This window comes from Ochotona princeps, chromosome 5 (genome assembly GCF_030435755.1).
Source record: "Ochotona princeps isolate mOchPri1 chromosome 5, mOchPri1.hap1, whole genome shotgun sequence".
In the NCBI taxonomy this organism is placed as follows: Eukaryota; Metazoa; Chordata; class Mammalia; order Lagomorpha; family Ochotonidae; genus Ochotona; species Ochotona princeps.
The window spans coordinates 94,902,322-94,916,489 of record NC_080836.1 but is presented as its reverse complement, the minus strand read 5'-3'; the positions used below and the strand labels follow the sequence as shown (position 1 = coordinate 94,916,489).

Genomic DNA, 14,168 nt, shown 5'->3' with positions numbered 1-14,168 from the left:
CACCAACCTCTGCTCCAGAATGGGATCTGGATTTGTCTAAATGAGTCATGGTGAGTTCAAGAATTCAGCCTCCAGCCAAGCAGTGCATGGAGATTGTTATTGGTGAGGGTGAATATGTGTTGTAAACTAAAAGGAGCTCTCTTACTGGGGATGGATGTTACTTCTAAATGAATTAAAATAAGAAAGAACTGCAATAGAGAGACAATACTGTACAAGATGAACTGAACAAGGAAGTATCCACTTTTATCTCTCTGCTAAGATAGTGCCAGCGGTTTTGTAAAACAAGAACAAGGGGCGAGTAAATAAGCAACAAATGCCTGGCCTAGAGCAGACCATGATCCACCTGATGTAAGAACTGATCTCTGCAGGTTTTGTTTTATAAACATACCTCCAATAGGCTTGGTTTTGAGGCAAACCCTGCAAGAGCTCCTTTTAAAATAAAGGTTAGTTATTTTAACCCATCAGCTACCAGGTACACTTGCTAATCCAATAAGCATTGGAAATTTACAAGGAGAAATCCTGCTAAATTCTCACAAAGGTCAAATTCCTCCCTGGTGTCATTTCATGTTATCCAAGTATTACATGACATTATAACACTCAGCAACAATTATTTCCCTACTCTAGAGATTACCCAAGACAAAGTTCAATGTCTTCATCCTACTCAATAATTGAGAAGGCCACCCAGGATGATGGCAAACTTTTTTAGTGTTTCATGTCACTATTTAAGATCTTTAAATATGCTTTTCATACTTTTTCAGAAGTTCTCTTTTTTTTTGCAGGAAGGGTTAAATATCCCTTAAATCTTCTTAGGAACAAAGAACCAAAGGTGAAATTTAATGCACTCGCATATACATATGGCGTGTGTATACACACACACACACACTGGTATACAGCATATATGGTGTATACAGTACATATGGGGCACCCAGATATTGGTATACAGGACCCTCAGAGGAATTCCTCAGTAATGTCTTTGTATTCATGATCAAGTAGCTTGAGGGCCCATAGTCACCTCCAGACACACAAGGGTTGTAAGTATTGAAGGGAGTACTTGTCTTTTTCTTTTTTTAATAAATTTTTACTTTGAATTTTGAATCATGTGGTACAATTTTGTGTAGGCTGGGATTTCCTCCCAAACTCCCATCCCCCATCAGATTTTTCCCATTTTGTTACAATAGTGTAGTCCTTCATAAAGAATCATAATTCTATCAGTCTCTTATTTAAGTGTGCCCCGACATTGTTGGTACAGACAACGTCAGACAGTCCAGCATCCCATTGTCTACACATGTCCAACAGTTTCACTGGGATTCCATCTTTCATCTGGATGCAGGGATGCATGTTCCATTATACCTCCACATCTGTATATGATAGACCCCAGTACTCTATCACTATACATTTCCGTAAGTGAGAATCCATGAAACAGGTCAACAACTGGTATGAGTTAGAACAGCCACAACAACAACAATAACAACATCAACAACAAATTACAGTACCATGAGAAAAAACAAACAAACAAAACGCACCACTGAGTAACCAAAAAATATGGAATGCTTCACGAATTTGTGTGTCATCCTTGCCCAGGGGTCATGCTAATCTTCTCTGTATCGTTCCAATGTTAGTATATGTGTGCCGAAGCGAGCATTGGAGAACTTGTCTTTTCAGTAAAAGAATCTGCATTTCCCTTGTAAAACATCTCAGTGTGTATGACTTCATCACATCTTAGGAAATTATCAAAATTTAAGTTCCAGCGTACATGTTGGCTCCATTGGCAACAATTAAAGAAAAGCTAGGGTTTAGAAATAGAAATGGTAGGAATGGCAGAGATAAAGATAAAGGTTGAGAAGGGAAACAAACTCTAGAAGTCTACAGTTAAGACATTTTGTTTATTTCCATTTCATTTCAAATGTAGGGAGAGGAGAGGAGAATCTCCATCTATTGGTTCACTCGACCAAAGTAGTCATAGCTGGGCCAGGGGGAAGGTAGAAGTCAGAAACTCCATTTGGGTTTCCCACACGGGTGACAGAGATCCAAATATTGGAACTGTTCCCAGGGTGTGCATTAACTAAAAGCTGGATCATAAGTGGAGAAGCTGGGACTTGAACCAAACACTTCTGTATAGAATGCAGTCATCCCAAGTGGCAAGTTAATCACTACACCAAATATCTGCCCCTTCTATATCTCTAACTGATGATGTATAAGAAAATCATGGTTGGGCCCAGCAGCGTGGCCTGGTGGCTAAAGTCCTCGCCTTGAACACGCTGGGATCCCATACGGGCGCTGGTTCTAATCCCGGCAGCTCCACTTCCCATCCAGCTCCCTGCTTGTGGCCTGGGAAAGCAGTCGAGGAAGGCCCAAATATTTGGGACCCTGCACCCGTGTGGGAGACCCGGAGGAGGTTCCAGCTTCCAGGCTTCGGATTGGCACAGCACCGGCTGTAGCGGCCACTTGGGGAGTGAATCATCGGACGGACGATCTTTCTCTCTGTCTCTCCTCTCTATATATCTGACTTTGTAATAAAAGTAAATAAATCTTTTTTTTAAAAAAGAAAATGATGGTTTTCGCTTTCAGACACACAACCAGGATGTGCATATTAACTAATCTTTCAGACAAAACAGTAGGAAAGTACTGAATGTTTAGGTGAGTGGAAAGCCACTCTTATTAATGTCAGCATCCCATATGGGTACCAGTTGGAATCCCCACTGCTCTGCTTCCTCCCAAGCTTCATGCTGGTATCCCTGGTAAGCAGTAAAAGATGAACCAAGTACTTGGGCCCCTCAACCACCTACATGAGGTAGTTACTACCAGGTGAGGTTGTTGGCTCTTCTTGGCTTTTGTCTTTCCTAGCCCTGGCTATTGCAGCCTTGAGGGAAGTGAACCAACAATTAGGGGATATCTCCCTTCCCTTGACCACATCCTTCCCCATACTCCACATCTCTGCCTGTAAAACACTTGGGGGCAGGTGCTGTGATGCAATGGGCCAAGTTACTGTCTTCAAAGCTGCAATCCCTACTGGTTCTGGTTCAAGTTCCAGCTGCTCCGCTTCCTATACAGCTCCCTACCAAGAAGACAGAGGAGAACGGCCCAAGTGCCTGTGTCCCTTTCATCCATGTGAGTGACACGGTGGCCTTCCTAGCTCCTGGTTTCAGCCCGCCCAGCCAGCACCAGCTGTCCCAGCCATCTGGGAAACGAACCAGCAAATGGAAGATACACTTCACCCAACTCTGAATCTTCATGTCTCTGCAACTGCCTTTCAAAGAAATATCCTTAAAAGAGAAAGAAAACACTTCTAGGCATATATACATGTGTTACACAGTGTAATGAGATGTCTGATGAACAAACGATGTTAGAATGGAAATCACCTACATATCTATCATTGCTAACTGCAAACTGTCACTGAGATTCTCCTGAAATTATCTCATACTTTTGTTTCTTTTTTCTGGGAGTTAAAATAAAAAGTGTTTACATATGGTTATTGTGATCTGGTCCATCAGTTCCATCTTCCATTTTTGGTCATACATTCTCCAAATGTACGTGCTCCTAAAATGGTATTTTCAATAATTTAACCTCCCAGCCCAAGAAGAACTGCTCTATTTTGTGGGTATCAGAGTATTCACTGTTCTTTGCAAGGCTGCCTTCAAAATTTAAACACATCTGGGAGGAAAGGGAGACACACAGTTTGACAGCATGTTGTTGGAGAAAGAACACTGAGAATGCCTGCCTTCTGGACTCAGCTTCCCAGGAACACGTGAGCAGTGTTTTGTTTTCCAAATACACACCGAGGAGTCCTAAATGCAAAGGAAACATGGCCAGGTCAGCGCCACGGGGTATAATAGGAGCTGCTGATCCAGACAGCAGAGGAGTGAATGCCCTGTATGCTTGGCAACCAGCCCAGCTTTTCAGCTTTCAAAGGAGATACACCAGAAATGGCTTTTAGTTCAAACAGCGCCTGACCTTGGGGAAGTCGATTTGCCTTTCCCAGCCCCAAGGACTTCCATGACAAGGATGCAAAGGATGGAGAATTATTTCAGTAATTTTTTTTCACGTACAAAACTTGTTTTATTAAAGCCTGCAATAAAACAAAGTGAAGAACAGGCCCAAGGTACCTCAGGCTCTAACTCTATTGTGCTTCTCCGGAGCCTTCTTCAGAGAAGTTCAGAAATCAGCCTGAAGACCACTGACTTAATCTCGTCCAGACCCCAGATAACCATGTTCTTGTAATTAACCTTAGGTTTCAAATTGGTTCTAGGTACTCTGGCCTTAAGATTTTTAAAGCAGTTGATGAATGCTGAACCAAAGCATTACAAGGTCATAGTACTTCTCTGTCTCTGTCTCCCTCTCTCTCTCTCTCTCTTTTTTTTTCCAGATAAGAGTTGTAAATGTAAGTGTTCTTCCAAAGGTCAAGTTTAAGATACTTCACCATCTGCACAGTGCCAGAAGGAGTTCACATCCGGGAGGGTGGAAATCTGCAACTCTAAGCAATACATTTAATTGGAAGCAGTAGAAGCAGCTCATTCTCTGGGGCTGACAGAGATCAAATCTACACGGTACACAATGCAGTCTTACTGAAAAATTATTTTAAGATCCAGTGTTCTCTTAGAGAACACACTGAGTAGCAACAAGGCCTTTGCAATAACTCTGTTTTACAGATGCTTTGCAGACCTAGGAGGAGAAAGCAAATGAATATGGAGTGAACTGACCTGGAGAACAGAAAAGAGACCAGGGAGATGGCAACCCATGGAGCCTGGCGCATAGGACCACAGACCCTGGGGCAAAGTGTCTGGGACAGCAGCCAGACTGCCCTGCTTAGTAGCTGAATAGTTTCATGGGAATTGTTTGATTTCCCTGAGCTTCAGTTTCCCTGTATGCAAATAGGAATAATAATAGCACATGCCACATGGGGATGTTGGGAGGATTAAATTAGTTAATGTTGATGGTGTGGGTAAGGTACTGAGATGAGAGACTGCCAAAGAAATTTCTCAATGAGACCTGGTTGTTAGCTGGAATGATGTTGACAGTGGTAGTGGTGGGGGTGGTGGCAAAGGTGGAAGTGAGGAATTCCAGAAAATTTTTTTCTATTTTGATATGCACACCGATCACTTGAGGATCTTGTTAAACTGCAGATTTCAGTACAGTGAATCTGGGAAGAGCTGAGAATTCTAAGGCGCTCTGACCTGGTGCTGATACTGCCTCCATGCCACCTGCTAGGCCATACCTCAAGTAGCGAGGTACAGGGGCATCCCACTAAGGGGCTTCTGGGTACAAAGCATTGCTCTCTGATTGTATCCTCTGCTAGAATTAACAGAGCAGGATGGAATGATCACAGCAATGGATTAAAATGTTGGTGACAAACCAGAGGTGAACCACTGATGAAGTCCCTGGAGAGACTGACAAGAGCAGAAATGCAAAGGAATGCTAAGGTTTCTCTCAGACCATTACAGCAGAGAAAAAAACAAAAACAAATCCTGGTCCCCTCCAAAGGGCCTTGGCCAAGCTTGGCTCAGCTTCCAGAATCCTCACTTCCACACAAGGCGCAAGGACCTCTGTGGAAAGGAGCATCATTTCTTATGTCCTCTTCCAGAATGTTCTTATGCTCTCTTTTTCTTTTTTTTTTTTCCTTTAAGATTTATTTACTTTTATTGGAAAGACAGATTTATAGAGAGGAGAGACAGGAAGATCTTCCATCCACTGGTTCACTCCTTAGGTGGCCACAATAGCCAGAGCTAAGCTGATCCAAAACCAGTAGCCAGGGACTTCCGCCAAGTCTCCCACGCGGGTACAGGGTTCCAAAGCTTTGGGCTGTCCTTGACTGCTTTCCCAGGTCACAAACAGGGAGCTGGAAGGGAAGTGGCTCAGCTGAAACACAAATTGGTACCCAAATGGAATCCTGGCATGTGCAAGGGGAATATTCAGCCACTGAGCCATTACACTGGACCCCAGACTTTCTCAAGAAAATGATCAAAACTATGACAAGAGTATCCTACTAAAGTCAATGGTTCTGGGAGTTTCAAACTCCAACCCACCTAGGAAATTCTCTGTCATTTTTAGCCACATTTGCAATACATCCTTTTTCCTAAAAGGGATCTGACACTTGTTTTCCTGAGGGTTGTCACATTCCCCACCTAAGATCAAATCTCAAGACAGGAAGTCTTCATGTGCTTGGATGAAAGGAGACAGGTTCAGCCTGCAGTCTCTGGATTTACAGCCATGGACTGAGACCAGGGCCTCCTACAAAATATTCCTTCCAAGAGCAGAGTGATTTCCTCCAAGGCAGGAAATGATGCACGAACATTCCACGACGTTCACACACTGGGTACATTCAGCCCAAATGTCTAATCTATCACTTAGAGAATAGAACGGGCAAATCTGACGCAACAGAACCTATACTTTGCAGACTTTGGTCCTTGACTTTTGGCTCGACTGGGCTTTCTCAGCAATGCTATCACACACTGTAGAGGCATACTCTCTCTGAGTAACGTGTATACCACGTACAAATCCACTGAAATCACCGGTTTGAAATGACAAGTCTTTTCCAACGGAGACCATGTCTAGTACCTAGCTGGGATGGGAACACCTGGCCTATGAGCCATAGAAGGCCCTCAAAATCATCTGGTCTGGTCCTGCCAAAGGAACTGCAGGCAGAATCCGAACTTGAATAAATCTGTAGCAAATTTCTAAGCTGATAATTTCTTTCTAGAGCACGAACAAAGGCTGTACATACTCAAGTGTACCTTGGCAGGAAAAAAGGTTTGCCATCTCTGCCCTAGACCATTCACTCATCGCTCATTCTTTAGTGACGGAAGGTTGACAATGGGAGAGATGATCTCATTTAGCACCATGTACTATGAGGAGAACACAGCAGAACAATTTGCCACAGAAATGCTCTCCAGGAAGGAGCTGTTTGAGCTGAGCTATGAATGAGGAGCTGATCCTGCTGGGGTCCAGGGGTCAGGGAGAGAGAGAGCACTTTATAAAAGGCATTGAAACTTGAGGCGGCAGGATCGGCTCTGTGTACCAGGCGGGTATGAAAGTGAGGCACAGATAAGGTGAAGAGCAGAGGCTGGATCAAGCCAAATTTTGGAATTGACACTGGGAGAACTGGAGAGTTTTAACCCAGGTGTCATCCGAACTGCTCCAATGAGACGAACACAAATTTTGGTCCAGAAATACTGGGATTAAGCCCTGTTTTAATTCTTTTGTGGATTTTTTTTAAACCTAGTGGGAAAACATCAATAATTAACAAGAGCTTAACAAAAAGTCATCAAGCAGGAGTCGGATTGTGAGCTAGACATGTGGTGGCCTGAATACAAATATATTTACCAATATTCTCCCATCACTTTTAATTACTCTTATCATTATTATGTTTAACTTTAGGGAATCAAGATTTCATGACCTATAGAGAAAATTAAACGATGATTACTTAGGCAGCCTAAGAAAGATTGACAGTGTCCCTTGCAGGGGAGACAGAAGGCAGGGGAATATGCGAGGGCTTTTTCTTTCATCTTCTGTTGCAGATAGAATTACAAGCTAGGTGATCTAAATGATGTCTGCTCAGTGCTCGGGCGATTAAAATTTCAGGATGGCGAGACTGAAAGTCAATAAGATGGGAGGACAGCGTCTTCAGACAAGAGCATGAAAGGGAACTGCACACGCATCACTTTCATCTGCTTTGCTGGCATTCGCGGGGAATCTCAGCCGGCGTCCAAGAGGAAGTTCGGTTTGGCGAAGCAAGAGCCCAATGTGGTTTTCTTTACAGCAGCTTTTGCACGCAGCCTCTGCACACCCTGAGCTTTGTTTTCCATCAGATATCAGCTTTTTCCTGAGCTTTTTCCCCACTCTCCTTCAAGTTCCAACTGCCTTGTTGGGCAGTGTCTGGAAGGATGAGCCCAAGCTGCCCAGTGAGAAATCCTCCATTATGAAACTGAGTTATAGCAGCCTCAGGGTCCCACCTAAACAGACCTGGAGTTCGGCCTTGCAGCTGGAGAGAACCCTCCAGCATCACTTTTGAAACATAGACAGCAAGTCTAACAAAGAGAGAGGCTCAGAAGTGAGCCCTTTACCTGGGTAGGACGGTGGCCACTGGCAGCCCTCACTGCAGAGACCATAGATGAGGCCCTGCACAGGAGAACCTGCTCTACACACAGAAAGCCCCAGAGGACACACAGAAATGACACAAAGAACAGAAATAACCACTGCCTGTTTTAAAGGGGGATGGGAGAGCCAGCTGCCCCTTAAATTCCCAAAACATCTTAAGAACTTCTCTGTTTTTCAAAATATTTTGGATCCGCTAAAACCTGAAACACATTGTGCCAAACATTCTTCCATTTAATTGTTAAGCCCTTGTGTGTTCAGTCGGATTTTTGGTGCAGATGTTTTTGATTTATTTATATTAACTTATCAAAATGACATTTGGAAGAGTTAGATGATGTTCAAGAAGGAGGCATACCCTTGGATTCATTAGTTGTAATCCAAGAATTCCATCTGCCCCGCCTCCCCAGCCCCTCACCCCAGTGTACACACACAGTTTCCAGAATGCATACACAGAATTTTCAACATGCACACATAGAATTTACCATGTATATGCACACAATTCCCAATTTTTATATGTACAATTCCCAATGTGTATACACAATTTTTTTAGTGTATGCATACATCATTCCCAATATGAAAGAGCTGAAGGAGTGATCCTATTTTTAATCTGGCAGCAGGTCCCCACCCATTCCCAATTCCCTCTAAAAAAAAATCTCTTAAATTTTTAGAAATAACACTAAAATTTACATATGAGAGTATTTCAAAAGGTTTGTGGAAAGCGGATTAAAAGGTAAGTTTATTTCAGTCCAAAAGTGTTTTGAAATCCACGCACAGTTTTTCTTAGTAAACATTTGCTGTGGCCAATCTGAAGAGGACTGTCTAACCAGATTTCAAAAATCATAAAAGGTTTATCTTTTTTTAACATAATGCTTTTTTATAATTTATTACTTGAAAGAGAAAGGGGGGGAATGAGAGGCAGGGATGGAGGGAGAGGGAGGAAGAGGAATGATCAATTATTTACTGGTACGCGATAGCTGGGTTAGGCCAGACCAAAGCCATGAGCCAAGAACTCCATTACAGCCTCCTACATGGGTGGCAAAGGTCCAAGCGCCCAGGCCATCTTGTGCTGCTTTCCAAGGTGCATTAACACAGAACTGGATCAGAAGTGGAGCAGGTAGGATTCAAAACTGCTCAGATGGATGCTGGCATCTCAGGCAGCAGCTCACCCTGTTGCACCACAAGGTCAGCCTCAAACTTATGTTGTCTTTTTTTTTTTTTAAAAAAAAGATTTATTTATTATTTTTATTGGAAAGCAGATTTACATAGAGATGGTGAGACAGAGAGAAAGATCTTCTGCCCACTGATTCACTTTCCAAGTGGCCGCAATGGCCAGAGCTGAGCTGATCTGAGGCCAGGAGCCAGGGGTCAGGAGCTTCCTCCATGTCTCTCACACAGATGCGGGGTCCCAAGGCTGTGGACCATCCTCTAGTGCTTTCCCAGGCCACAAGCAGGGAGCTGGGTGGGAAATGGGGCAGCTGTGACACAAATCGGTGCCCATTTGCGATCCCAGTGGATGCAAGGCAAGGATTTAGCTACTAGGCTATCACATTGGGCCCCCAATATATTCTATGTACAAAGATGTTTAAAGCAAGCATTTAAATCACACAAAAGCAAATCTGAAATCCGATAAATTTGCCATCAAAGTCAGGGAGGTTTTTTGGGTTGTTTTTGCTGTTTCTGTTGTTCAATTATTATTATTTTCTGGCTAAACATGCACAAGACTTGTAGTCTGGAATTGTCTTTATCAAGACTGTCAGTGGGAAGATGTGCGTAGTAAAGGTTGAGAGAGGCTTCCTAGTGCTTCTTCCCATTCCTTCAACCCAGTCCTCCGCTTCCCAGAGCTTCAAATAGCTTTAAGATGGTAAAGACAGATCTTGGGCATGGTGTTCCTTTCCCGATCTATCCTACCACCCAGGTGACACTCTGGTGTGGCCTTGGCCATCTGTGACTGGGCAGAGATGAGACAGACAAAGAGGGACAACACGGCAGGGGACGGTGCCCTGCCCAGAGCCTCTCACTGCCTCCATGATCCTCCACAGACTTGAATCCATGAAAAGTCCCATGTCTCTTTCATTTTCAAATTGTAGTTTCCCAGTGGACGGCTGTATCAGAGGAAGTTTAAAGTTCTTTTTACAAAAATAAATTCAGGAACAGCTTTGAAATTAAGTGCATACACATAAAAGAACAGCAAGGAACCAGCTATGCTGGGTGGGGCGATGTTCCTCTCCACCTAGGGCACTGAATTCCTGTGTCCTGTGATTTTTAAAAATTTTTTACTCAAAAATTTGATTTTTTTTTTAAAAAATTACCTGTTTGTGTTTTGCTGATCTGAGTAGCATTTGCCTTTAAGTGATGAACACATTTCAGTTGAGAACATCCAAAAGTTCCAAAACCATAAAACAAAACCCAAATTGCCCATTATCTCACTCCTTACACGCCACATCTTGGCATTTCTTCCTGTGCATGGATATGGGTGGGGTGAGGTATGACGCCCCCCAAATTGTGACTGAACAAAATCTTAAACAATGAAGTGTTATTTATTACATTATGCGAACTTCCCTAGGTCTATCAATACTTTAGATCAGAATTTGGGCTGAATTTGACTTGCTAGTTTTACCACTTAGCTCCACTTTCATTACGTCCAGCTTCCACTTAGTCATTCTCAACAGATCCTGGACTGACTGAGACAGCAAACAAGTCCCCTACATGGAGGCACCCCTCCTGCAGATCTCTCTCCACCTCACTCACCCCTTAACCTGACTAAATATGCAACTGGGACCACCTTCTCGAATATCTTGGTTTTATTTATTTGTTTATTTTTTCATTCATTCTCTTGCTATTTTTGTAAAGACTTGAAATATCTGTTACTTTCTGTGGAACCTTAGGGGATACCTGGGAAGTTTTCAAGCAAGTTGGAGGCACTAATCAAGACAAAGAATGGCAGTTGCTATGCTGAGATACAGGGATATTCCTTTAGCCATCTCATAAGAATGACAGCCAAGGCCAGGATGTAGAAGACTTTGGGGTTCATACAATAGGCAGAGCTATTACTTGTTAATTTCAGCAAGCACTGGCTGAGACACATGTAGCAGTTGGAACTTTAGAGGGACTTGGAACTGACACCACTGAGGTCCCAAGGTCCAACTGGGGGACGTTTGTACTTCCTCACCTGTGCAGTAAGTACCTCCTCATCTGGGTAGTGGGTGTAACACCTGCTCGCTTAGCAAGGCATTTGGAAGATGAAGTGAAGTCACTTACCTGAGCCACATCATAACATAGCAGATACACAGAATGTGTCCAAAAACGATAGTTGTACTTATAGTTTTTTATTAACAATATAGATACTAAGAAACTGCCAGAAGGCTGCCAAATTAGAGTGAAACCAGGGAGAATAAGAACAAAAGGAGTTTTAAAAATACAAGATATCATGGAGGAAGAGGCAAGGCATCCCCCCTGGAAAGATGAGTGGAATTTTGACCAAAAGAGGAATGCAAGAAGAGCAATCTTGGCGACAGCTAGGGGAAAGGGCTGGAAGCTGTGAGACGAGCATCCCTGGGCAGTGTCTGGTCCATCTCAGTGTAGCTGCAGCATAGATATTTATAGAAGGCATTTTACGTAGCAACTCCAGCAGGGGAGACCGAGCCAGAGGTGCCCTAATGGCTGTAACAAGAAGACTAGATTTCACACACAGGTGATTCAGAGCCTTTGAACGTGCCCGGGCCAGTGAGCAACAGGCTCAAAGACGTGCTGCATCACGTGGTTGTCGCTGATCTCCCGTTCTTGTCCTGTCCCAGTCATCTTCTGTTTTTCTCCGGATTTAATGGTGCCTTAACCAGAGGTCACAGATGTGTTATAGCTGCCCAGGTGGGTGAGCCTGGGCATATGTACATGCTATGCATTCTCATGCTGCGTACACCTGCTTTGCTGTGCAGCGTCCCTAGACTAATACAAGCCATACTTCTGAAATGAAAGCTCAGGGAGTTCTGTGGGTGATCCTAGAAGATGAATAAACCTTGGTTTCTCTACTTGGTCTTGGCTTTGCTCTGTGGGATCTGATGATACAGTTATTTAGCAAGAAACCACAGGAACAAAAACAATTTGATGAAACCCAGAGAAAGTGAATCCTTCTTCTTTGGATGGCAACTCAATGCCACAGACTGCAAGGACTCAACCCGAGCAATCCTGAAGGCTCTTGGTTGTAACTTGGCCTGCTTACCAACTGCTGCATGCTCAGCATTCCTTCTCTGTTAACAGGGACCACACTCCTATGTCTGAAGGAACAGAGCTCCCTCAAACACCAAAGAGTGGACAATATGATTCTTATTTCTTCTCACAAGAACACAATTTCCAGAAAGTGCAGTGTGACTAGAACTAATGACCCCAATGTGTCAGAGATGGTCAGAGAACTACAGTGCTGCAGCCTTCATAAAGGAAGCAGGCCAAGTTCGTAACCTGCATCACTGCTGGTTATCCAAGGATGATGATGAAGCAGAAGATCATGGATTTGAAGACAGAGAGGAGAAGAGGAATGTTCGGGGACCTCACAGCTCTCATTTCAGAATGTCACCCAGAGGTCTGTGTAGACAAAACCCCAGCCCACAGTGTGTGTGTGAATCTGAACACACACACACACACACACACACTTCTTCCCCAACGCTTTCTACACTGCCATACTAACCTACCATTCTAAGTGTGGCATCTATACCTGCAGCAAGGGCATCACTTGTTAGAGATTCAGCATCTTAGTCCCATTCAGACCTGCCTAAGCCCTAGTGATTTTCCTGTGAGTTACTTTGAGAAGTGCTCATTTTCTTCTATGGAGAAAACCAATAACATACTGGCATATACTGAGATTTTATTCTTTTCCCAGGCCTATTGAATATACACATGCAAAGGAAAACTAATTTTGAAAGTGCAGAAACACACACAAAGAAAGGACAAATCTATAGAGGAAAAAAAGCAGATCCATGGTTGCCTGTGGCTGGGGAGAAGGTGAGAAAGGGAATGTCTGTCAACAGGAAAGAGGTGTTTTGGGGGAAGGCAAGGAAAATGTCCTAGCACTGCTGGTGTTGAAGACTGGATAACTCTGGATATAGTAAAAGCCTTTTCATTTGGCAAATCACTCAGTACATGCAGTGTGTCTCAGTAAAGCGCATAAAACAAAATCATGCGGGAGTCTCAGATTTACCAAACTGAAAACTTCTGACTGCAAGAGACAACTTAGGGGACCAGATCTTAAAGGTTCATTCTATCAAGTGACTACATCTGCTCCTGCCAGGTGAGGTTGAACGGGACTGTTTGGGAGCAGAGTTTCTTTCCACAAAGCAGCACAGAAATGAGTATTGGCTTCCAAGACTAATATTCAGTGCAGTCCCTCAAACACAGCAACCGGGTTTTATATCCACAGTCAACTGCCCTCTCTGCTTTCAGGGTCTCCATGTTTTCCATTCTCCAAACATTCTCGGTCATTGCCATCTTCCAGCTTTACCAGATGGACAAGACAATGGGGCCTGCCTGATCTCAGGTAGTGAAATCCAAAACCACAAGTCAACATAAGTTTCTTTCCTTCATAAGTAGTTTATCCCATGTACACTGTTACAGTCACAAAATCCTGATTGGTACAGTAAGAGAGACCTTGTATCATTCTGGAGAGACGATAGGCTACCTCCTTCCCTTACCACATTCCAATGTGGAACCCAGAGAAGGCTGAGCATCCTAAATCTGAACCTACCTTTCTGGTCTCACTACTCTCTTGACGGCCTTCTGTGTCCATGGACTAAAACATCCAGAAAACAATTTTATCTGCAGGATCAGCACTGTGATGAAGCAAGCTAAAAGCCTGTATCATTGGTGTTTCAGTGCTGGTTTGAGTCTCAGTGGTTCCATTTCTGATCCTGCTCCCTGTTGGACCAACTACTGGGACCCCAGCTACTCACATGGGGGCCCCAAGTGTAGCTACTGGTTCCTTGCTTTGGCTTGGCCCAGACCTGGTCATTGTGGCCACTTGGGGACTGAACCAGCGGATTGAAGATCTCTGTCCCTCTTTCTTTCTGTTGAAACAACCACCAGCAAGATCTGGG

At 43.6% G+C, this 14,168-nt stretch overlaps 1 protein-coding gene and 1 non-coding gene across 2 annotated transcripts in view; both read right to left on the bottom strand.

Moving 5' to 3' along the window:
• SGPP2 (sphingosine-1-phosphate phosphatase 2) overlaps positions 1–14,168 on the bottom strand; it is a 115,729-nt gene that overhangs the window by 69,790 nt on the left and 31,771 nt on the right. The window lies entirely within an intron of this gene.
• LOC118757904 (U6 spliceosomal RNA) lies at positions 1,537–1,640 on the bottom strand. The gene has a single exon (XR_004995416.1). It is a non-coding gene; the product is annotated as a U6 spliceosomal RNA (small nuclear RNA).